General features: G+C 49.3%; 1 long non-coding RNA gene and 1 pseudogene across 1 annotated transcript; both read left to right on the top strand.

Moving 5' to 3' along the window:
* The first annotated feature begins 531 nt into the window (after nt 1–531).
* Nucleotides 532–1,048, top strand: LOC128566955 (ATP synthase-coupling factor 6, mitochondrial-like; annotated as a pseudogene).
* Nucleotides 1,049–2,167: 1,119 nt separating this feature from the next.
* LOC128575340 (uncharacterized) lies at nt 2,168–16,208 on the top strand. Its single transcript, XR_008376978.1, has 3 exons — nt 2,168–2,285; nt 13,316–13,397; nt 15,733–16,208. It is a non-coding gene; the product is annotated as an uncharacterized LOC128575340 (long non-coding RNA).
* Nucleotides 16,209–22,940: the final 6,732 nt, after the last annotated feature.

Below are 22,940 nucleotides of genomic sequence, written 5' to 3' on the forward strand. Positions count from 1 at the left end.
TCACTCTGGACTCCAATGTCCTCCTCCTCCATGAAAAGTTCACCATGGGCATACTTTCCGAATAGCATGTAGCACCTTGTAGTTGAATCACATGCTTAATGGCTACCCCCAACAGGATAAAATATCCACAATTTGTGTCTGTCTACCCCAGGGCACAATGGAGTGCTTGCCATAGGGTCCAGATTAGGTCCAGTGGACTCTGATCTTCTGTGAGGTTAAAGTTAGTACCAAAGATGCACTTCCAGTGTAATTAAGATTACCCTTGGTAGACCTTTAAATCACCCACCAAGACAATGTACACGCTTTTGTATATACAACTCTGCACAGTAATATATATGTAAATGTATAGGGATGTTCTAATATAAGAAAGACTACGTATTTAACACTACTTGTACAGTATTTTTAATTTAAAATATTTTGAGGGTGAATCATTATAAATTAACTGCATACAAAATGAACACTACTGTATGTTTGCTAGAGGAAAGGATCTATCATTGAATAAACAAAAAAATGGGTCTGAGAGAACGGTGGCGGCGGCTTTGGCAGCTCGGGACTGAGTGCAAGTAACATAGACTCACGATGATTCTTCAGAGGCTCTTCAGGTTCTCCTCTGTCATTCGATCTGCAGTCTCAGTCCATTTTTGGAGGAACATTGGTGTGACAGCCATGGCATTTAATAAGGAACTTAATCCTTTACAGAAACTCTTTGTGGACAAGATTAGAGAATACAGATCTAAGCGACATCTGGAGGCCCTGTTGATGCTGGCCCAGAGTATCAGCAAGACCTGGATAGGGAGCTTTTTAAGCTTAAGCAAATGTATGGTAAAGCAGACATGAATACTTTCCCTGCCTTCAAATCTGAAGATCCCAAATTTGAAGCTATCAAGAAACCCCAGGACTGAAGAAATAAAGTAAAATTAATTTGGCAGTTTGCCTGGATTAGTTGTACAACTAATCAGAAGTTTCAGAACAGACATACATTTTACAGCTCTCAAGTGTTCTTTTAATTCTGATTCCAAATAAATTATTGGGTGGTAAAAAAAAAAAATGGGTCTGAGCCCTCCCCTTATCTTTTCCCTCAAACATCTCTCCTGATGGCCAAGCTTTGTGTGCCTTTCTCCCGTGGATGAAGTTCCCCCATCTGAGTCACTGAGAACTAAGACACACCGGGGAAGTATCCCAAAGGCCACAGTTATGAGCAGCGCACCAGCCCCTGACATGTTCTAGCCCCCCTGGTTGGCTCTTACTCTCCAGTGCAATGAAAGATCACTCAGCTGAGCCCCTGGACACACCTGGAAGATGGATTATGCATGTGTGTGAACACAGATACGGGTGCACATGTACTTACACACTTGGGTTATCTGCCACTTCATTAAGGACCTGGCATTGCTCATATTCTTTTTTATTTTATTTATTTTTTTTTTATTAAATCATAGCTGTGTACATTAATGCGATCATGGGGCACCATACACTGGTTTTATAGACCATTTGACATATTTTGATCACACTGGTTAACATAGCCTTCCTGGCATCTTCTTAGTTATTGTGTTAAGACATTTATATTCTACATTTAGTAAGTTTCACATGTACCCTTGTAAGATGCACGGTAGGTGTAATCCCACTAATCACCCTCCCTCCGCCCATCTCCCCAGCCTTAAAGAAAGATGGAGACTTTACCTCTTTCATGTTTACATGGATGGAGCTGGAACATATTCTTCTTAGTAAAGTATCTCAAGAATGGAAGAAAAAATATCCAATGTACTCAGCCCTACTAGGAAACTAATTTATGGCTTTCATATGAAAGCTCATATTCTTAAGAGATGCCAACGTGGAGTCTGGCAGGCCTAGTGGGCACAAATGCCAACCAATAGTCTCAATCCTGTCGTCCAAGGGAAGGGAAGTAGAAGGAAGCCCCCTGTGTTTAAAATCGTATCTCCTAAGAGTATGCTTGGGGCTAGTGCCGGGAAGGAGAATTTTTACTTTTCACTTGATCCTTTCCTGCGCTGTTACAGCAAACATGTTTTTCATTTATCACCCTAAAAGTTAGTAACATTTTTGAAATAGTTTTTAAAGATTTGAAAGATTCTGTCTCACCTGTTCTCAAATAAATTTCTTTGGTTGGTGGGTGGAGTGGGTGGGGTGCCCCATTTGCAGAGCCTCTCTGGATGCCAGCTAGAGCGCGCCCTCTGCCTTTCAGAGCCACCTCTCCACCAAAAGGGTCCTGAAGTCCGCAGGGCTGATCCAGTGTCGGAGTGGCTGTGGCTTCACTTGGGCTTCAAATACAGGTAGGTGCAGTCCAGGTTTCAGGTTTCAGAGTGAAGAGTGAGTCATCTGGGGGGTGGAGTTGCTGAGTTTTGCTCCTCGCAGCTGGAGAGCCACGGAGACCTCCCCACACCCTGAAGGTGCACCGCTCACCCCTTCCCTCCTCCCCTCCCCCCTCACCACCTCTCTCCAGGGGTCTCTTTGCGTCTCTGTTGGTTTGTCTCCTGCCCTCTACCTGTCAGTCTTATTTTCTCTGTTTCTCTCTCCATCTCTCTCTTCTTCTGTCTCCCCACATCTCCCTCTGTCTTCGATCCTCCCCTCTATTTCTCTCTATATGTATCTGTTCAATTCTCCCTCTTTCGTTTTTCCGCTCTTATTTCTCTTTCTGTCCCTCTCGTCTGTCTCCTTGACTCTCGTTCTCTCTCTGGGTCTGTCTCTTTCCACCTCTCTTTTTCTGTCTCTCTCCCCAGCTCTCCTCCCCCTCCCTCTCACCCTCTCCTAGAGGGTGTGGTGGGATCATGCCAAGCCTGGAGGGACGGTCAGGGCACCCACAGGGACTAGCACACACTGCCATTAACCTGTCACTTCTGCCTCTATCAGGGGAAAATAAGGAGGCTCAGGAAAGGCAAGGAATTGCTGTCACTGGAGATGGGACATCTCAGCCACATTGACCACTGAAAGCAGAAGCCACATAGTCAGAGGGCTGCAGGCCTGCCCCAGGGCACTGAGGACAACTGGTGTGAGTTTCTGGCACCAGCCTTACATCACAGCCTTCTTTAGGCTTCTGGGCAAGGGAGATAGAGAAACAATTTGGCTTAATGACCACATTGGAGCTTTCCTTGCCTGCAGAATGGAGGAGGGGGTCAGTGAGCCAGAAAAGCAAAGGCCTCAATGGGCTATGTATACCCCACCCGATGCCTTTAAAATATGAATTAGCATTTTTATATTAGCAAATTTCACATTTTAGAAAACTCTCTTATTCCGATGACCTGGCAACACTAGGCTGTAGCTGCTGAGCTGACCCTTGCTTATTATCCTGATGGACGGCCCCATTCTTCTGAGAACCTGGATGTCCCCTTAATCTGCCTGGCCCTTATGTGCCCACAACTGTGTGGTCTCTAGCAGAGCAGAGAGGAGGGCCCAAGGGCTAACACCAACTCACTGTGTGACATTGGGCAAGACATACCTACTCCCTGGGCCTTAGCTTTCCCATCTGTGAAATGGAAAGTCCGGTGAGTCTAGCAGTCTGACTATATTTTTGAGCATCTGACAAACTGTAAGGCTCTCCTTCCTAGAGACAAAGACCTGTGCTTAGATTTATCTGTGATTTCAGAAGTTAATGTGTCCTTCCCCCGGGGTCTGATCTCAGTCAGGCTAAGAACCCTTGCTGTGCCTCAAGGTTCCTTCCCCCTGTGCCTGAGGGAGCTGAGGCTGGGTTCAGGTCGACCTGCCCGCTCGGATCTGTTTGCCTGGAGCCACTCCTCTGGGGGAGCCAGGGCTCTGTCCTTTCCAGCTGCTGTCTCTGCGGCCCATCGCCCATCGATATGCAGGAGGGGTGTGGGCTGGAGCTAGATTAGCATAATGCACTCCGGGAGGTAAAGGCCCACCGGGTGGCTTCTGTGTGCAAAGCCTGCCTTTGTGCTGGCTCAGGGACCAGGCAGGACAGCCCAGGCGGCTCCTACACTTTTGACTGCCAGATGAAAGGGGCGACATAAAGAGGCTGCCTGGGCCAAGCATGGGGGAGCTTTGTGTCCCTCCAGACGAAGTTACAGACGTCTGTGAAACGTCAATTACTGCTGAATAAAGACGTCTGCGTGGCCCAGACATGCCTCCTTTCACTTGGGAGGTGTTTCCAGGCCAGGCTGGGGATGCCTTTGGCAACCTAATTTGTGACTCTATAAGCAGCCCTGGCATTCATCACGCCCAGGGAGGATGGGAACAGACTGGGCTGGGCTGGCCCAGGGCACAGTGCAGCTCCCGCAGTGTCCTGGAATGCAGGGTGGGGGCAGGGAGAGGCAGGAGCTGCTGGTCTCCCTTCCTCTCTGCTCCTGGCCAGGCTGGGCTTGCGCGCGCGTGCGCGTGTTTGTGTGTGTGTGTGTGTGTGTGTGTATAGGAGGGGTGCAATCTGAGAGCCACACAAATCCCCTGTATTAGCCAGCCTCCCTACCCAGGTCTTTGTCCCTGCCAAAGTGGCTCAGTGCCCCAGACAGCCACTGGCTGTACTGGATTAGGGTTCACTAGTCCTTTTCCCTGATGGGCTGGTGTGATGTGGCATTAAGAGAGCCTGAGGTTTGAATCCCAGGGCTCTCAGAAAAACCGAACCCACTGCCTGACATCACCAAGTCACTGGGCTAGTTGGCCCCAGAACCACCACCTTCTTGTGTGAGATGAATAAGGCTGCATTTGTGTAAGGAAACAATCCTACCTGACAGGGTAGGACAGCCGGCGCTTCTATTTCTGATCTTGTACTTTTGGAGGGATGGAAGGGGTTGGGCCATTCAGAGCCATCTCATGAGGACAGAGCCATCATGGACATGAGGACACAGGACAGGGCACTGGTTCTGGGCATGGTGAGCCGGGGTGCCCCTTCCCAAAGAGTGGTGATATATGGGGTGTCCTTGTCCCAGAAGACCTCATCCCTGGGGGTCTTGGGCAGTGAAGGCATTTCCTGGGGACCCTCATGCTCCCTGGGGCACTTGTCCTGAAAGCTGTCCAGCAAGACCAGGCCACTGACCCTTTGGCCACTGTAAGTTATACCCTAAACAAAAGCCAATGAGTCACATCTCCAGGAGAAAGAGGAGAAATGGCTAATAATGACCCTTCTGCTTACTGAGTACCTACGGTGCACCCTACCCTGGAAGAGGCGTGTTTATGCACAAACACCTAAGAAGGCCCTGAGAGCTGAGCAGAAGCCCCCTACCCATAGGACTTAGAGGTACCCACAGTGCAGGGAAGGGTGCAGCCTGCCTGAGAGCCCTGGGATTCAAACCTCAGCCAAGCCGCCTCTGCCCCTTGACAGCTGGGGAACTTTAGAAAGTCAGTTGACTTCTCTGTGCCTCAGTTTCCAGACTTACCAATGTTAAGCACATATCCTGGAACAAGGCTTGGCACACCTGGGGTTCCAGTCCAGGGTGGCCTGCCTCCCAAGCTCACAAGCTCTCTGCTCCCCGTGGAGCCTCATTGCCTGCCTTGAGCAGAATGGTGTGAGGCAATGGCCCAGGAATGGAGGAGTCCAGCTCCTCCTCTCCTCCTGCTTTTCCTGTCTTGGGAGCCGACTCACATTCTACAATACCCCTCCTAGACTGTGGCTGAGGTGCAATGGCCCAGGCAAGTCCTATGTAATGTGCCTGGGAATGCCTGTGTGCATGTGAGTGCACGTCGTGCCTGAGCATGGGTGTGTGCATACACTCACGTGGTCGATTGTTCCTGTACCATGGTCACATATGGCTAAAGCTGAGACCTTGGACCTGACAGGTACACTGAAGTTGCAAAACAAACAGAAGTCCACGGCCGCGCCTGAGTGATCAGCTCAGTCCTAAGGTGGGGACACCTAAGTAAGGGGCCAAGTTAGCTGGAACGTCCCTTAGGAAGAAAAGGAAACAATGGGCTCGGCATTGCATTCAGCCCTGGACATTTACACAGCTAAGCCACAAATGGTGCCTTCTCAAGGTGTGTACCTCCCACAACAGCGTGTAAGCATGTGCCGGATCAATGAGGGCAGATGAGATTATTCGTTTAGGCTTGGCGCCCATAGCACAGTGGTTACAGCGCCAGCCACATACACCAAGACTGGCGGGTTTGAACCTGGCCTGGGCCAGCTAAACAACAATGACAACCGCAACAAAAAATAGCCAGGCATTGTGGCAGGCGCCTGTAGTCCCAACTACTTGGGAGGCTGAGGCAAAAGAATTGCTTGAGCCCAGGAGTTTGAGGTTGTTGTGAGCTGTGACACTACAGCACTCTACCGAGGGCAACATAGTGAAAACCTATCTCAAAAAAAAAAAAGAGGTGGCGCCTGTGGGTCAGTGAGTAGGGCGCCGGCCTCATATGCCGAGGGTAGCGGGTTCAAACCCAGCCCCAGCCAAACTAACAAAAAAATAGCCGGTCGTTGTGGCGGATGCCTGTAGTCCCAGCTGCTCTGGAGGCTGAGGCAAGAGAATCGCGTAAGCCCAAGAGTTAGAGGTTGCTGTGAGCCATGTGATGCCACGGCACTCTACCTGAGGGAGGTACAGTGAGACTCTGTCTCTACAGAAAAAAAAAAAAAAAAGATTATTCATATAATTAATTTTTATTTCAGATTAATATGAGGGTACAAACAATAAGGTTACAATGTTTATGTTGTTGGGTAAGGTCCCTGTTGTAGTTGTATACTGCACCCAGGAGGTGCGCCATATATCCTGACATTGTGCCCATTAGGTGAGAGGACATTGATCCCCCTCATTGTGCTCCCCCTCCCCTCTCCCTCTCCCTCCTTTCCCTCCCCCCTCCTCCCAACTTGAATTGAATTGAGTTTTCCTCTTATGTGGATGTGTATTAGTGGCTTCATATTAGTACTGAGTACATTGGATACTTGTTTTTCTATTCTTGTGATACTTTACTAAGAAGAATGTGTTTCAACTCCATCCAGGCAAACAAAAGAAGTAAAGTCTCCATCTTTTTATGGGTGAATAGTATTCCATGCTGTACATATACCACAGTTTATGAATCCATTCATGGGTTGTTGGGCACTTAGGTTGTTTCCATCTTGGTGATTGTAAATTGAGCTGTGATAAACAATCTAGTGCAAATATCCTTATGATAAAATGATATTTTTTTCTTCTGGGTACATACCTAGTAATGGGATTATGGGATCAAATGGAAGGTCTATTTTGAGTTCTTTGAGAATTCTTTCCAAAGAGGCTGTATTAGTTTGCAATCCCACCAACGGTGTTATTTTTTTATATTTTTTTGAGACAGAGTCTCACTCTGTTGCCCAGGCTAGAGTGCTGTGGCATCAGTCTAGCTCATGGCATTCTCAAACTCCTGGGTTCAAGTAATCCTCCTGCCTCAACCTCCGGAGTAGCTGGGACTATAGGTGCCCACAATACCCAGCTTATTTTTCTATTATTAGTAGAGAAAAGGTCTCACTCTTGGTCAGGCTGATTTCAAACTCCTAAGCTCAAGGGCTCCACCCGCCTTGCCCAGCCACTGCACCTGGCCATATTTATTTTTAATACCTAATACTTTTACCTCATATGAAAATGAAAAGTTTGCAGTGAGAAGTCTCCTTTGCGGTCAGGTGCAGTAGCTCATGCCTGTAATCCTAGCACTCTGGGAGGCCAAGGCGGCTGGATTGCTTGAGCTCACGAGTTCAAAACCAGCCTGAGCAAAAGTGAGACCCCATCCTTACTAACAATGAAAAACTGAGGGAAGAGGATTGCATGAGCCCAAGAGTTGGAGGTTGCTGTGACTTATGATGACGCCACAGCACTCTACACAGGGCAACAGTTTGAGGCTCTGTCTCAAAAAAAAAAAAAAAAAAGTCTCCTTTGTGGCCTTATCATGCACCTGCCCAGTTCTCACCTCTCTTTAAAAGATAATCACTGATATTAGTCTCTCACACATTCTCCAGAGCTTCTTTGCACATAAACAAGTTAACACAAATGTGATTCTTATTTTCCCCTTGTTTTTACTCTAAAGGTGGTGTAACTATGCTATACCTTGCTTTTTTCTTCTAGATAAAGTGTCATAGGGGTCTCTAGGACCTCCCTGTATCTCATTCTTTTACTCCGCTACATGGTATTTCATTAACCAGTCCTCTCTCTCTCTCTTTTTTTTTTTATTTTTGAGACAGAATCTCACTTTGTAGCCATTGGTAGAGTGTCATGGCATCATAGCTCACAGCAACCTCCAACTCTTGGGCTCAAGCAATCCTCTTGCCTCAGCCTCCCGAGTAGCTGGGACTACAGGTGCCACCACAATGCCTGGCTATTTTTTAGAGACTGGGTCTTGCTCTTGCTCAGGCTGGACTCAAACTCCTGAGCTCAGGCAATCCACCTCACCAGACCCAACAGTTCCTCTCTGGAGACTCATTTGGGTTGTTTCTAAACCTTTCCCACAAAGGCTGCTGTGACAAATAGCCTGGCACATAACTCAGTTATCAGAGTGTGTCTGTGGGAAAAAATTCCCAGAAGGAGGCTTGCTGAGCCAAAGATTATATGTTTCTGTATCTTGCCAAATTGTCCTCCATGGGGCAGATGCCACCTCCTACCCATAGTCCATGGCTTATAAGATCTTAGCCAGGGTGGGTGACTGGCTGTTCAGGTCTGTATGTAGCATGAGTTTCCGTCGGAGTCAGCTCTCCATAGTGGATGAGTGGGGATTTCCCTTTGAGCATGCTGGCTTTTCCTATGTCCCCTGCAGCCCGGCCCTGGGCCGTGCTGTGCCAAGAACACATCTTAGTTCAGCCAGAATTGCAAGGCCTTTCGGACTTCCCAGAGCAGCACATCTGTGCAGGGATCCACACAGCCACACACAGCAGCTCTGCTTGCCCATGAGCCTGTTCTTCCTTTCTCTCCCGCTACTTCCTCTGGGAGTTCCCTGATCTCAACCCCCACTACATGGGTACACACACAAATCGTTTCTGAAAAATAAAACAGCAGAGCTCTGAAGGGAGAAGTGTACCTTTCCAGGTTTCCTCATTCAACAGATCCCTGAGCACCACTATGGGGTTGGCACCTGCTAAGTGCTAGAAATTCAACCTGTGATCTTGGCTGAGTCCCTTAACCTCCAGCCCCAGTGTCCTCTTGAGTCAGATGAGGGACTTGGACTCAGGGGGTTCCTAGTTCCCCTATAGCTGTAATAACCTATCATGCATCAAAGGGAGAAGGCTGGGAAAACACTTCCAAGGGCTGATAAATGATGTCACTTGTTTGCAAGGATGGCTTAAAAGAGATCAATCTAGAGAGCCCTTTGCAAGCTGGCGAATTACAGTGTGTGTGTGTGTGTGTGTTCAGTGAGGTGTCCCATGACCACCTGCCAACCACATGAAAAAGTAACAGGAGCCTACGTTTTGTATCAGCCTGTCCTTGCTTGAAATCATGGTAGGACCACTTACAAATTTTGTGAATTCATTCCTCTCTTTGGCGCTTTGTAGAAACAGCTTCTTTGTATTTCTCTTAGGTGGCTGGCTATTGTGAAAATTGAATGAGATCTTATTACTAATGTGCCAGGCACATAGGAAGTGCTCAGGAAGCATTATCTGCCTTCTTTGGAATGTCAGAGAGCCAGCATCTGGGCTGCCATGCAAGGGCAAGGGTCAGTCGTTGAGGCAGACCGGCCCAGCGCCCCGCAGCCAGGCCACTGGTGAGTCTGGCGCCGCCACAGCACAGGGGCCTGAGCTCTCTCCTAGTGTCTGGACAGGCCGTGAGGCAGACGAGGCAGGGAGTGACAGCTGGGAAGGTTTAATTGCTCCTCAGTGGCTTGGGAGTACCTCCCTCCCTTGCCAATGATCTGCATTTCAATGTGAGAAGAGTGGAAAGTAGGATGCTGCTCAAAGGGGTTACAATGATTAATCATTTAAAAAGAAAGATCTTAATTACAGGCCGCAATTTTTGCTATTTAAGGAGTCCATTAGTTGCCAGAAAGAAGAAGAAAAAATTATCACAGGTTATTCTCCTCGAAAGTAGAGTGGAAGGGGGAGGGCCGGGAGTGGGGGGAAGAGGATTCAGCTGCTGCTTCAGATGGGGGGTGCAGAGGTCCCACCCCGGGAAGACTCCTGGCCAGAGGGGATGGCCCTGCTGCTGCGTGAGAGGACTGGTAAAAGAGGGCGTGGAAAAGCTGCTCAGAGGCCCAGGGTGACTTGGGGAGGCATTCGCAGGCACAAGCAGGTCAGGCGGACCTGGCTGGAATCCCACCTGTGAGTGTCCCTTGAGGATACCTCCTGGGTGTGGCAACTGGTGGTCAGCTCCACCCCAGCCCCCATGGCCCCCTGACCCCGCCCTGCTCGGGATGCAGGGTCAATTGCCAGGCCCTCCCCTCTGACCCTTCTGTGGGTTTTAGTGTTGTCTAGTCTTTCAGCCCCTAGGGTACCTACAAAGGCCACTGGTAGGCCACAGTATGGTGAGGCAGATAAAAGCAATCAAGCTGTAGTGAATTAATTTACTGATCCTTAGGGAGCTAAAAGGTCAGAAGATCAAGGCCTCCTGGGGCCTCTGCAAAGGCTTCTGTGACAAGGAATCAGGCCCCATTTCCCCACCCTGGCCACCTAGAAGTGTGGGCACACTTCTACCTCTAAAGACCAGATCTGTATTCCACACCTCCTCCTACGCCCTGACTGACAGCATATTGAATCCTGAAAAACAGTCCCAGCTACCAAGGCCCTCCGTCCCAGTCCCCCACCAGTGCAGGACAAGCAAGCCACAGGAATGCCGGAAGCTGCAAACCAGGTTATAGAATGCCTGATGCTTCAAGTGTTGCCATCCAGCCAGGTTCATCTGCCTGCTACCCAAGAGAGAGCCAATATCCAGGGTCAGCAGGGTTTACAGCAGAGAGACAGCTTATTCTGCAGAGTGCCCTAAGCCAGGAGATGGCGGAAATTTCTCAAATCTGCCTCCCCAAGTATAAGGAAGACAAGGACAGATTGCCCAGCAGAGGATTAGGAAATCAGGGTCTGCTAATTGGCTGGTTTCAGGGCAGAACCATCAGTCCTTTGGTACGGCCACTGTTTGGGTGGGTAAGTTGATCCACAGGAATGGGGTTCCTTGAGTGGGAGGTCCAAGAGTCAGCTTCTTGGTTTGGGTAGGTCAGTCAATCCACTATAAAGTAGGACCTGGAAGAGATCTCAAAAACTACCCCTAGGTTTCCAATGGAGAAAAGTTAAGAATCTTATGGCTACCAGCTGTGCCCTTGAGAGCAGGACTTATAGAGACGCAAACAAGGGGACAGTGGCTAATTATTATCATTGCTTTGGCTGAGTCTACTCCTTCACAGAGTTTGGAGGCCCTTATTCTAGTTCTTACCTTGTACCCTTTCATCAATTTGTAAGGGTGGTTTCCCAAGTGCCATCAAAATTAATAACTTGGATGAGTCAAAAATGAGCTGGAACGAGGCTTCAAACTATTCTTATTCTTATGATACCATGTGTTTATGGCAAGCTTGCAAACAAACTGCAACATTTACCCACCTATTCAGAGGAAAGGTTTATTCCCTGACAAACCTGCTTGATATTGGGAGCAAATAAATGAAATTGCTTCTATAAACAGCCCTCCTGCCAGACTGATTAAATGCCTCTGTGTGTGTGTGCTAACATTTAGGCACCGGAGGGTAGGGTGCTAGACTGGATTGAATGATAATCCTGGGGATTTGGGGTACTGAGGGAAAAGGAAAACCATAGCCACAGACCAACAGTATGGGTTTGAATTCAAAATAATAACCAAAGTGAGTTCTTGGCAATGACTCTGGTCCCTGCCTCCTCCCTCCTCATATCACCTCCTGAGGAGAGAAGAGTGTCAGGTCCCTTTAAATGCCACTTTCCTACCCGTTGGGGCAGGAGCTGCAGGGAACTTCCCCTACCTCTCCTTACCCACCCTCCATGCTGATGAACTTGGACCACATTATTTCCCATGTTGGCTCTTTCTACTAGTCACTGCCTTAAAGCCCCAGTAATCAGTGGCTTTTACTTGTCACTCTCTTGACACTCTTCACTTAGACCAAGAAATGGTGAATGTGATGGAAATAAGAACTTTATTATCTATTTTCTTCTTTCCAGGAGAGGGGGTGATGGACAGGAGGGCTGGGATTGGAGGATACAGAGGGGTGTCCTGCAGCAGGACTCCTCAGTGAAATGCAGGTGATGTCCAGGCCATAGGGTGGTTGCCCAACATAGTCCAGGGCCACCAGCCACACCTCTGCACACAGGTCACATGCACAGGTCACCTGGGATCCTTGTCCTCTGCCACTGAGGATGCGAGCCCTGTCTTGCCTGCCTCAGAGAACTGACAAACATCCACACCCAGGAAAGTGTTTCAACTCAGAGGAGTACCCAAGGGCTTTTGGTGCCAAGTGGCCGTCTCCTGGGACAGGGCATGTGCAGGGTTTCTGCAGTCTTCCTCAAAAGTCTTCTGTGAAAATTAGGAAAGGGGGCCCCCTAGGGGAAGATTTAGCCCTTGCAGGGCACACAGGTAGGAGTTGGGCCCAGGTGGGATTTTAACCCAGCCTTGCCTCTCAGCGGCCCTTAGATGAGTTGCCAGGTCCTTCCTTCCCCCGAGTCTTTGTAACAACCCCTAAACAGTCAGGCTGTTATCTTACACCTCTGTACATTGATACTCCCTGTTCTGTGGTGCACAGGTACACGGGGACTTACAGGACCCAGTGTTCTGTATTTCCCTTGTAGATACACCCTGGCAAGCAACCACAGCACCCCCAGAAAAACAGGACGGCATTAGGACCCAGCTAGGGAGCATGTGACTCCCAAGTAGCTCAGGCTATAAGGGGCAATTGGGACCAGACTCCTGTCCCCTTCCCCTTTGACACAGAACACCCCTGGCTACCCCATGTGGGTGACTGCGGCCTGCTGCCAGAAGCACATTAGAGGGTCCCAGCCACCACCATGGTTTGTTCTCTCTCTCCACATGGTTCTACAGTGTCACAGACCATATGAGGCCCAGGGACACAAACAAGGTGACACAGTCTTGCTCATACACATCCAGCTTCCCTAAGCCCTGAAGCTGGCCTGGCTTCCCCATCACTGCTTCCCTCACTGGGTCATTGGCTACAGAGTGTTTGTCACCCCACTGTCACCCCAGTGTTTGTGGGGGCTGAAATCTTCTTCATGGGAGAACCCTAGCACCAGCCCTGCAATGAGTGGACGCTAAATGTTTGATCCATTCCTTTCAGTCCTATCTTTAATCATTCACAAATATTTACTGAACTAGGTCCCAGACCCTACTTAGGTGGTTGTGATATATCAGTGAATAAAACCAATGCCCCTGCCCTTTCAGCTTACATTCTAACCCGATTAAAAGGAATGAATGGATGGAGTGACTTCATGGTTGGCTTCATGTCTTTTTTTTAGTTTTTGCAGTTGTTGGCCGGAGCCGGGTTTGAACCCCCCACCTCTGGCATATGGAGCCAGCACCCTACTCCTTGAGCTACAGGTACCACCCTGGCTTTGTGTCTTTGCTCAAATATCACTCTGTCTTAATGAGGCCTTCCCCGACCTCCCTATTTGCAATGGAAGCTCCCAGGACTCACCTTCCTGCTTTATTCTGCACCTTCAAAGAGTATCTACAACGTACTTTAAAAATCTCATTTATTGCCTGCCTCTTCCATCAGAATGTCAGCTCCATGAGAGCAGGGACTGTCCTATGTTTTGTTCAGAGCTGTATGTCATGGTGCCCAGATCATGGTAGGGACTCTGTAAAGGTCACCCCTGGTGACCTGCTACCATTTTACTCCCTTCTGAGCTCCTGGCCCAGTGACTCCCAAGCTCCAGGCACCAGGCTGGCCAGGGCTTGGTGCCCACCCTCCCAACTCCTACCCAGTCCTGGGAGACTACATTCTCCAACAGCCTGTGAGCTCCCCACCCACAAGGGGGTCAGCAGGGCACTCTTTACTGCCACCCTTGGAAATGGGTGGTCTGCTCTTACTGGCACTAAATGCTATTTTCTGTTTGCATGAAGATATACCATTTTAAAGCACATTTGCATCCAGGATCATGTCTGAGTCCTCAAACCAGCAGGCAGAGGAGCCAGCGCAGGATTGCAACATCCACTTTACAGAGGTGGGTCCAGAACTCAGAGAATGAGGCTCACACATCTCATACCTGAAAAGGCTGAGGTCAGGACCCAGGGCTAGTTTCAGTAGGTTCTGGAGCCCCTTAGGCTGGGATGCAGTCTTCGATGGGATCAGGGATCTGGTGCCACCCTCTGGTGAGAGAAGCACCCCAACATCCCTTGCCCACGCCTGCAGTTCATTTATCGGGTCACTGAACTTATATCTTCCCAGGGGCAGCACATGTAACAGGAGACTCAGAGAAATGTGCTGAACTTTTCCAGGAATTTTTTTCTCACTACCATTTTTCTCTGGGTCTCACTCTGCCACCCAGGCTAGAGTATAATAGCTTAATCGTAGCTCATTGTAACCTCAAATTCCTGGGCTCAAGCAATCCTCCTCCTGCCTCAGTCTCCCAAATTGCTGGGATTATAGATGTGTACCACCATGCCTGGCTAATTTTTAAAATTGTGTGTTGGGGGGGCAGATAGGATCTCACTATGCTGTTCATGCTGAAATGTTAGCAGTTTTTATTCTGAGTCTAGGCACAGAAATGCAGCTGGAAGAGAGATAGATAAGATTCCCTCCCTCTGGAAGCCTTGTATCCCCAGAGGTGTGACAACCACATCTCAGAATGTTGGAGTGCAATGTGGCCAGGCCCCCCCAAGGAGAAGCCCAGCAAAGGGACAGCGACTTAGCCAATGAAGGACTCCTAAAGAAGGGAGCTCTAAGACCAATGCATGCTTAGGAGTGGTCTAGGCAGAGAAGGAGGGAAGGTGTTCTGGCCAGAAGGCATGGCAGGTGCTGAGGCAGGTCAACTTGGGGCAGCATGGCTGCCAGGAGCAACTGGAGTTCAGGGCAAGCAGCTCCAAGAGGCCTGTGAGAGCTCCCCTGGGAAGCTTGGACTTCTGGGGACAATAGGAACATGGGTACAGCTGACTTTAGAGAACAGGAGGGTAGAAGGAGAAGAAAGAGGGGTTGTGGAGAGAGTTGATGGGCAACAGGGAATAAAGGGGTGTGGAGAGGGCCCTGCTCTGAATGGGAAAATTCTGGGTGTGGCAAAGGGAGATAAAGTGGTATTACTTTTCTAATTCAAATGGAAGGGCCATGTGGGCTAGCTCTGGTGCTGCTGGTAGAACCCCCAGGAGCTCTCCCTCTGCAGCCTAGCCCCTGTCTGGAGAAGGAGTTGCCCTCTCTTCCTGACAGCAGTTTTATTAGGCTGGTGACTTAGTAAGGGACAAGGAAAGGATCCTCTTGTGGCTCTCCCTGGATTCTTTCCTCTCAGAGCCGAGACTGCCTATAACCTACCACACGAACTCACAAAAATCCCTTTGCAATCAGGGTCTCAGTTTCCTCATCTGTCAAATGGACTGATTTCTTTTTTCCTCTCCTGCCCTGGAGTTTGCACACATTTAGTCTAGGGTGCTCTCTGCTGCCTAGATCCCTCACTAGCCCCAAACCCAGAGGGCCTGTGACTCATGAGTCCAGGAAACACCATGTGAAGGGCAAGAACCTGGTTTCTGGGCCAAGCAGAACCCCCTGATCTGGCTCAGGCAGGGTCAGGTCCTCTTCAGGGCCAGCAAGAGGTCCAAGCTTACCGCTCCTCTTAGGAGGGGTACAGCCCCTGTGGTCCCCCATTAACCAGGTCCCTTCCTCCTCCAAGGGGCAGTGAGAGGTTGGGGTGTCTCTTACTGACTCTTCCCTGTTTCCTTTCCACAGATATGGACGCACCCCTACTTCTTCCCTGGACTTTTCGTGGATGGTGAATTCATGTGACATCTTAGGGAGGGCTCCTGAGTGGGCAGACAGATGGGAGGGGGAGATGCTCCAGGCCTTCCTCCTCTACCCCATCCTCTCAGGGTTCTCCACCCTCATCTGGGAGAGCCGGGGTCCCTGCCTGAGCTGATGGTACTGTTTCAGGCAGGAACAAGGTGTGCAATGAAGCCTCATGTCTGGGCTGGCAGAAGACAGTCTTGCCTGACACAGAGCCCATGTGGGACCTTGAGCAGCCTCTGGGGGAGTCAGTGATTGACAAGTCCTGAGCAAGAAGGAGCTGGAGCTAACGATCCTAGCAGATGTCTCTCATGAAAGGTCAGAGTTGAGCAGACCTGGACTGGATCCCTGCTCTTCCACTTCTCAGCTGGGTGACCCTGGGAAAGTCACTAGACTTCTCTGTGATTCAGTTCCCTGGTACAAAATAAGTCAACAGTAATACCTAGTCTAAAGAGATAATATCATGGAATAGATACAATGTGCCTAGCATGGGACCTAATACTGAACATGTGCTCCATAAATGGTAACTGTGATCATTTGTATTACCATGGACAAGTGGCCACTTAGTACTTGAGTGCTCTGAGCTATTTGACCTTGGGCAAGTTGCAGACCCTCTCTGGGCCCTTCTGTAAAGTGAAGGGCTTGGAGTAGAGAAAGCCCAAGACCTCCTTTTGGTATGAGCTTTGTGACACCTCGTGGCACTCCAGGTAGATGACAGATGATGGGGAAGCCGTGATCACTGAATTGCTCATATGAGCGTCAAGTCCGGGATCCCTGTCTTGGGAAGAGACAGAGGGAGAGAAGGGGGAAGGGACAGATGGGGTGAGAAAGAAGAAGGTGAAAAGCAGGACAAAAGAAAGAAAGGAAGGGGGAGGGACAACAGAGGAAGGGGAGGAGGAGGAGGAAGTGGGAAAGAAGAAGAGAAAGTCAGCAAGGAGAAAGGGACGGAAGATGGGAAGGAGGAGAGGGAAGGAGAGGGAAGGTGCAGGAAGAGGAGGAGGAGGGATAAGAAGCGGCTGCCAACTGGGCTGGTTCAGTCTCAGAGGAGGATCAAGAGTGCATGAAGGGCTCCAGGCTCGCCGAAGGTGGCGCAGGGCTGGCTCTCTCTAGAGGGCTCATTTCCCGAGCTGGGCCATGGGACTGGGGCTACCCTTCTGGGTTTCTGGAAAGCACTGCTAGACCTTGAGTCACTGCCTCCACCGACCCAGGAGAAAACAGGATTGGGTGACAACCATTGGCGATGGGTGACCGGTGAGCCATCATTTCCTAGGGCATGTAGATGAGCACAGGAGAACTGCTCTTGGCCCTTCTTTGGAGGTGAGGGGTGGGCAGAGAGGTAAGGAACGAAACCAGGGCAAAGGGTGTTTCGGGTCCTTTCTTGGACAGACTGGAACTTTTGCATCGAGCACAGGCAGCTGTTCCCAGGAGATCAGCTTCCATATAGCTTTGGCTATGTTCATCCTCTGGCTGGCATTCCCTGCCCACTTTCCTGAAGAGAAGTTAAGAGCACAGGCTTAGGGACCAAAGATCCACGACCTTGAATTCTACATAGGAACTGTGAGACCCTGAGAAGGTCACTTGATGCCTGTTGGCCTTGGTGGTCTAAAAAATGGGTAGTGCTTGAGGGTCAGAAGGTGGGCAGTGAGGGGGCCCAGGCTCAGCAAACCTGTGCTTAAAGCCATCAGGAGGGGAGAAGAGGAGATGAGACCCCCTTCCTGCTCCCTCTTTCCTCCTTCACTCTGTCCCTCCTCTGGCACAGTTGCTGTGTGCTCACAGCAGGCAGAAGGCCTCTGCGGACATGCCCTCTGGTCCACTCCCCAGCCCTATCCCATGTTCCAGCTGCCCCTTGGGATGGCCCACACTTAGTCCACCCTCTCCAGGCTGCCTGTGTGTCAGCAAACCCTCCACAAACGCTCTGCTGCCGGTGAACAGAGCCCACGGCATCTACTTGGAGTCACCCCCATCCCGGCATTAAGCTGGGGAACTGCTTGCCATATGTGTCTAGGGACAGCTTTGGAGGAGCAGCAAGTCCATGGCCTGTGTGAATGACTAGGCCTTTGGGGGCGGGGGAGCTGGTGTGAGAACTAGATGAATAGGTCTTGGGCCCGGAAGTCGAGGGTCTGGGTCTCCAGCTGCCTAGGAGGGGGCAGGAGGATGCCGTCCTGAGGAGCCTGGGAAACCCTCTCTGGGCCTGGCCACAGGCAGGGGTGTGAAGTCAGGCACCACTTGGGCTTTGTGCCCTGCACAATTGCAGCTGCTCTTCTAGATAAAGGGGTGAACAAAGGGGCCTTCGGAAGTGGCCACGCTGCTCACCCCTGGGGAGGCCCAAGGAAGCCAGCTCTTACTGGCCGCCCACCCAGGCATCCTCCCTACACCCCCAACCACCCACTGCGGGAGGCCAGCTGGGCCTCAGCCTCCCGCCGCCTGGGCGGCCACGCTGGGAGTTAAGGAAAGCCAGGGGGCCCAGAAGGCACTGGAAGAGCCCCAAGCAGAGGTGGCAGGGGACATGAGGACAGCAGCAGGAACGGGTGACAGAAAGGCCTTGGGGGGCCTCTGCTGAGGACCATTGTGCTTTTAAGTCTTCCCTTCAGGAGGGGCGCTGGATGCAGACAGGATCAGCTCCTGCAGACTTAGACACTGTTCCTTTCTGAAATGTCCTGGACAGGACTCATTCCCTAGCCAGGTGACTTGTTAGATCAGACCCCAGGGGCTTGGTACTCCGGAGAGCACCCCAAGGCACCCAAGCTCAGAAGTCAATAAGGCTGAGCTCTGTGGCAAGCCTCACAGTGCCACCAAGTCACCAGCCTTCATCTCAAAAACCAGCTAGAAACAGGAGGATGTACTGTGCGCTGCATGAGAGGAGGGGACCAGGCCCCTGACGTTCACGGACTGCTCTCTAAATGGCAGTGGTGGTTCCTAGGCCTGGTTTGAATGTGCAGTGATTTTTTTTTTTGCAGTTTTTGGCCAGGGCAGGGTTTGAACCCACCACCTCCAGCATATGGGGCCAGTGCCCTACCCCTTTGAGCCACAGGCGCTGCCCCTGGAGTGATCATTATTAATTCTAGATTAGCTGTATCCAAAAGTAGTCTCAGGCTAAGGCTTCCAGCAATTTAGTAACATGGATCTATGTTGGGGCTAAAGAGATGGGACAAGGGCTCTTTCTACCGTATGCACCCTTCCTACTTACTTTGGAATAACTAGATTTATAGAAAATTTTAAGGTAGTACATTGAGTTTCCCTGAACACTAACCTCTACCATCACCACAGTATGTTTGTTACAACTAAGAAATTAACTTTGCTACAACACTATAAACTGAATTCCACCCTTACTTGGATTTCACCAGATTTCCCACAAATGTACTTTGCTCTAGAATCCAGTCCAGGGCTCCACATTGTATTTATTTATTTATTTTTTTATTTTATTTTTTTGAGACAAAGTCTCAAGTTGTCTCCCTGGGTAGAGTGCTATGGCATCACAGCTCACAGCAACCTCAAACTCTTGGGCTCAAGTGATTCTCTTGCCTCAGCCTCCCTAGTAGCTGGGACTAAAGGTACCCGCCAAAACGCCCAGCTATTTTTTTGTTGCAGTTGTCATTGTTGTTTTAGCTGGCCTGGGCCGGGTTTGAACCTGCGAGTCTCAAGGTATGTGGCCGACGCCCTACCCACTGAGCTACAGGCATCGCCCACTAATTAATTTTTTTAGAGTCATGATCTCCCACTGTCTCAGGGGCTGAAATACAGTGGTGCAATCAGAATTCACTGCAGCCTCAAACTTCTGGGCCCAAGTGATCCTCCTGCCTCAGTCTCCTGAGTTGCTGGGACTACAGGCTGAAGCCACTAGGCCAAGCTATTTTTTTTGAGACAGAGTTTCACTCAGTCACCCTGGGGTTGAGTGTCATGGAATCATAGCTCACAACAACTTCAAACTCCTGAGCTCAAGCAATCTTCTTGCCTCAGCCTCCAGAGTAGCTGGGACTGCAGGCACCTGCCACAATGCCTAGCTAATTTTTTTTCTATTTTTAGTAGAGACAGGGTCTTGCTCTTTCTCAGGCTGTTCTCCAACTCCTGAACTCAAGCCATCTTCCTGCCTCAGCCTCGCAGAGTGCTAGGATTACAGTTGCAAGCCACTGTGCCCATTACTAGCTATGTTTTTTTTTTTTTTTTCTAGAGATGGGGTCTAGCTGTGTTGCGCAGGCTGGTCTTGAATTCCTTGCCTCAAGTGATCCGCCTCTGCCTCCAAAAGTCCATTGCATTTAGTAACCTGTTTTTAATGGATGAAATGGTGAGAAATTCCTTCTTCATCAGCTTCGCTTATTCTCAGAGGCAGAGCCTGTTGCTTCAGAGTCTACCCATCAGGAAGGGGGTTTCCTAAGCTCATTGGTCCAAGTATGTGCTCCCTTTGCAGAGCTCTGGACTAAAAAAGAAGTTCTATGTCTTCTTGCTAGCATGAAAGTCTGCAGGAAGAATTTCAGACCATGCTGGACCCACAGATGGGAATCAGGACTGCCTGGTGCACACATACACGTACACATGCATAGTGCCAAGTCAGGCCTTCTGGTAACTCAAGAGAGTGGTTTGGAATCCAGAACCCTGTGCCCCTACCCCAAACTCTTGAACGAGAATAAGAAGGAGCCCCAGACATCCCCGCAAGCTCACAACTGTTGCTCAGCAGGTGTGGTGCCTGGCTGTGGGCACTTCTGGGTCCCAGCCCACCCTGGGATCAGGGAGTGGGTCAGGCCCCCAAGAATGGCAGAAGGAAGGCCCCCTTGGCATTAGTGAGGACAGGACAATGCCTTCTTTTTCAGGCAGCTGGCAGAGACTGCCAGGCTCTGGGCATCTGAATGCTCATTGCAGCCGGACTTTGGACTCTGCTTCCCAGGCAGCCCTGTGCCAGTACCCACCCCCACCCAGAGAGAAGGAGCTTTTCTTTCCTGCCAGCCAAAGCCAAGGGCATCATAAGTAAAAGGGCTGAGCTTTGTTCAGGAAACTGAGGTTTCCTGGCCACCCCCACCCCACCTCTGCTTGGGAAGCTGGGAGCTGGAAAGGGAAGTGAATGTGAGGCCCCTTCCCCTTTGTGTGTCATGCCCCACACCACCCCCTACCTATTCATCAGGGCCTCTGAGTGCTGAAGACCTTTCACAAAGCTCATCCTGTTGGCCTTAAAAGAGGCTCTCTTTGAAGACTGCTGCGGGGGAGGAGGAAGGGACTCCAGTTGGAGTTACTGTGCCCATTTTGAAGGTTGTGCAATTGAGACTCAGAGAAGTGACTGATGAGGCCAGGCTCACATTTGGGGGAGGGACATGGATTGGGTCTGCATACACCAGTTCAGGGTTTGAGTCTCATGTGGATCCCAGGCCATTTGCTAGGAGCAGGCCCCTAACTTTGTACAAGTGCATGAACCATGGTGTCCTCAAGAGGCCTTGGACTCTGCCTCTGCAGGGGTTATTTGCTATCCACTCTTGACAGCCCAACTTGGTGTCTGTGGATGAGCAAGTGCAGGGCCAGTTTAGACTTTTGGAGGGAGTAGGAGTCACTAGGAAAACAGCCTTAGAGACACTTTGGTGTGGCTATTGGGAAAGCCAGGTGGTGGAATACCCAAGTGTACAGTTCAAACTCGTTCTGACAGAACCCTAAGCCTGAGGACTGGTGACAGTGATACCTCTCCATCAGAGGCCCACCACTCACTCCCATGCCAGAGAGAGGGAGCAAGAGTGGACCATGTGCCTACCACACGTATCATGGACACACACAGAAACACGAGCACAGACACTAGATCCCATCACCCACAGATCCCTGGAGAAACAAAGACAAACAAGCAGACACACAAACACAACACAGATAAAGTGCTGGACTCTTATCAGGGGCACTGTGATCTGACACTGATCATCTCATTTAATCTTCACACAACATACAAATACACACACGAGGGGACATACACAGATATCTCACAGACTCAGACATCAAAAAAGGGACAACTAAAACATGAACCCACAAAGATAAACACAATAAGGATGTCTCAAGAGCCAGGAGGTAGAACAGATCTGGCCTGGGGGCAGGCAAGTGCATTATTAGTAGAGAATTTGAAAGCGATCATAAAACTGGCCTTCAGCTTGCTTGTAACCCAGGTCAATAAAAAGATACTCCTTTCCTCTCCCCAAATTATTTCCTTAATTCTAACATATTGATTTTTTCCAGATTTTTTTATTATGGTAAAATATACATAACATAAAATTTATCATTTTTATTGTGATATTTTAACTATTTTTAAGTGTACAATTCAGTAGCAGAAAGTACATTCATCATGTTGTGTAACTCACCATTATTTCCAGTGTTTTTTCAACATTCCAAACAGCAATCACTGCCTCTCTCCTCCTCACCTAATCCCAGGTAATCTTTATTCTACTTTCTATCTCTATGAATTTGCTTATCCCAGGTAGCTCCCATAAGGGGAATCAAATAATAGTCCTTTTATGTCTTAACCTACTGGCTTTTAATAATAAATATGCAGGCTTCAAATAAACACATTTTTATTACTTATCCTTTAGTTAATCTTGTATTCTACATGGAAGTTAATTCTGAGAAATCCTAGCCCAGCAAGTGGCCCCTTACACAGGTTCTGATGGTTGAACTCTGCCAAGATGCTTCAGGTAGTTTGTGTCCCAAAGTCCTAGCTCGGTGAGTGAGGTTGTAGAAACAGAAGGTGAATTCTTTGGTTCTATTTGTGATTAAAATTTAAAATAGTGAAACAGAGAGTGAGCTGTGAAGCTATAATAGTTTTCTTTGGAAAGTGCACATTTTAGATTATTATAGGAAATATTTTACTGAACTTGAACAATATGTTTTAAATGGAAGTTTCTTCTTTTCAGATTGTTAATCTTTGAGTCTTACTTAATTCTCACATAATATTAATATTATTCATTATTGGGGCAAATCAATATGTAAGTATATGCCCCCTTTGTTTAAATAATGTAATTTAAAAGCACTTGCTCTTTTTTCCTTTTTTACCATGTTTGTTTTTGTTTGTTTGTTTGTTTTTGAGACAGAGTCTCCTTCTATTGCCCAGGCTAGTGTTCCACCGCCTCAGCCTAGCTCACAACAACCGCAAACTCTTGGGCTCAAGTGATCCACCAGTCTCAGCCTTCTGATTATCTGGA

This window comes from Nycticebus coucang, chromosome 2, assembly GCF_027406575.1.
Source record: "Nycticebus coucang isolate mNycCou1 chromosome 2, mNycCou1.pri, whole genome shotgun sequence".
Lineage (NCBI taxonomy): Eukaryota > Metazoa > Chordata > Mammalia > Primates > Lorisidae > Nycticebus > Nycticebus coucang.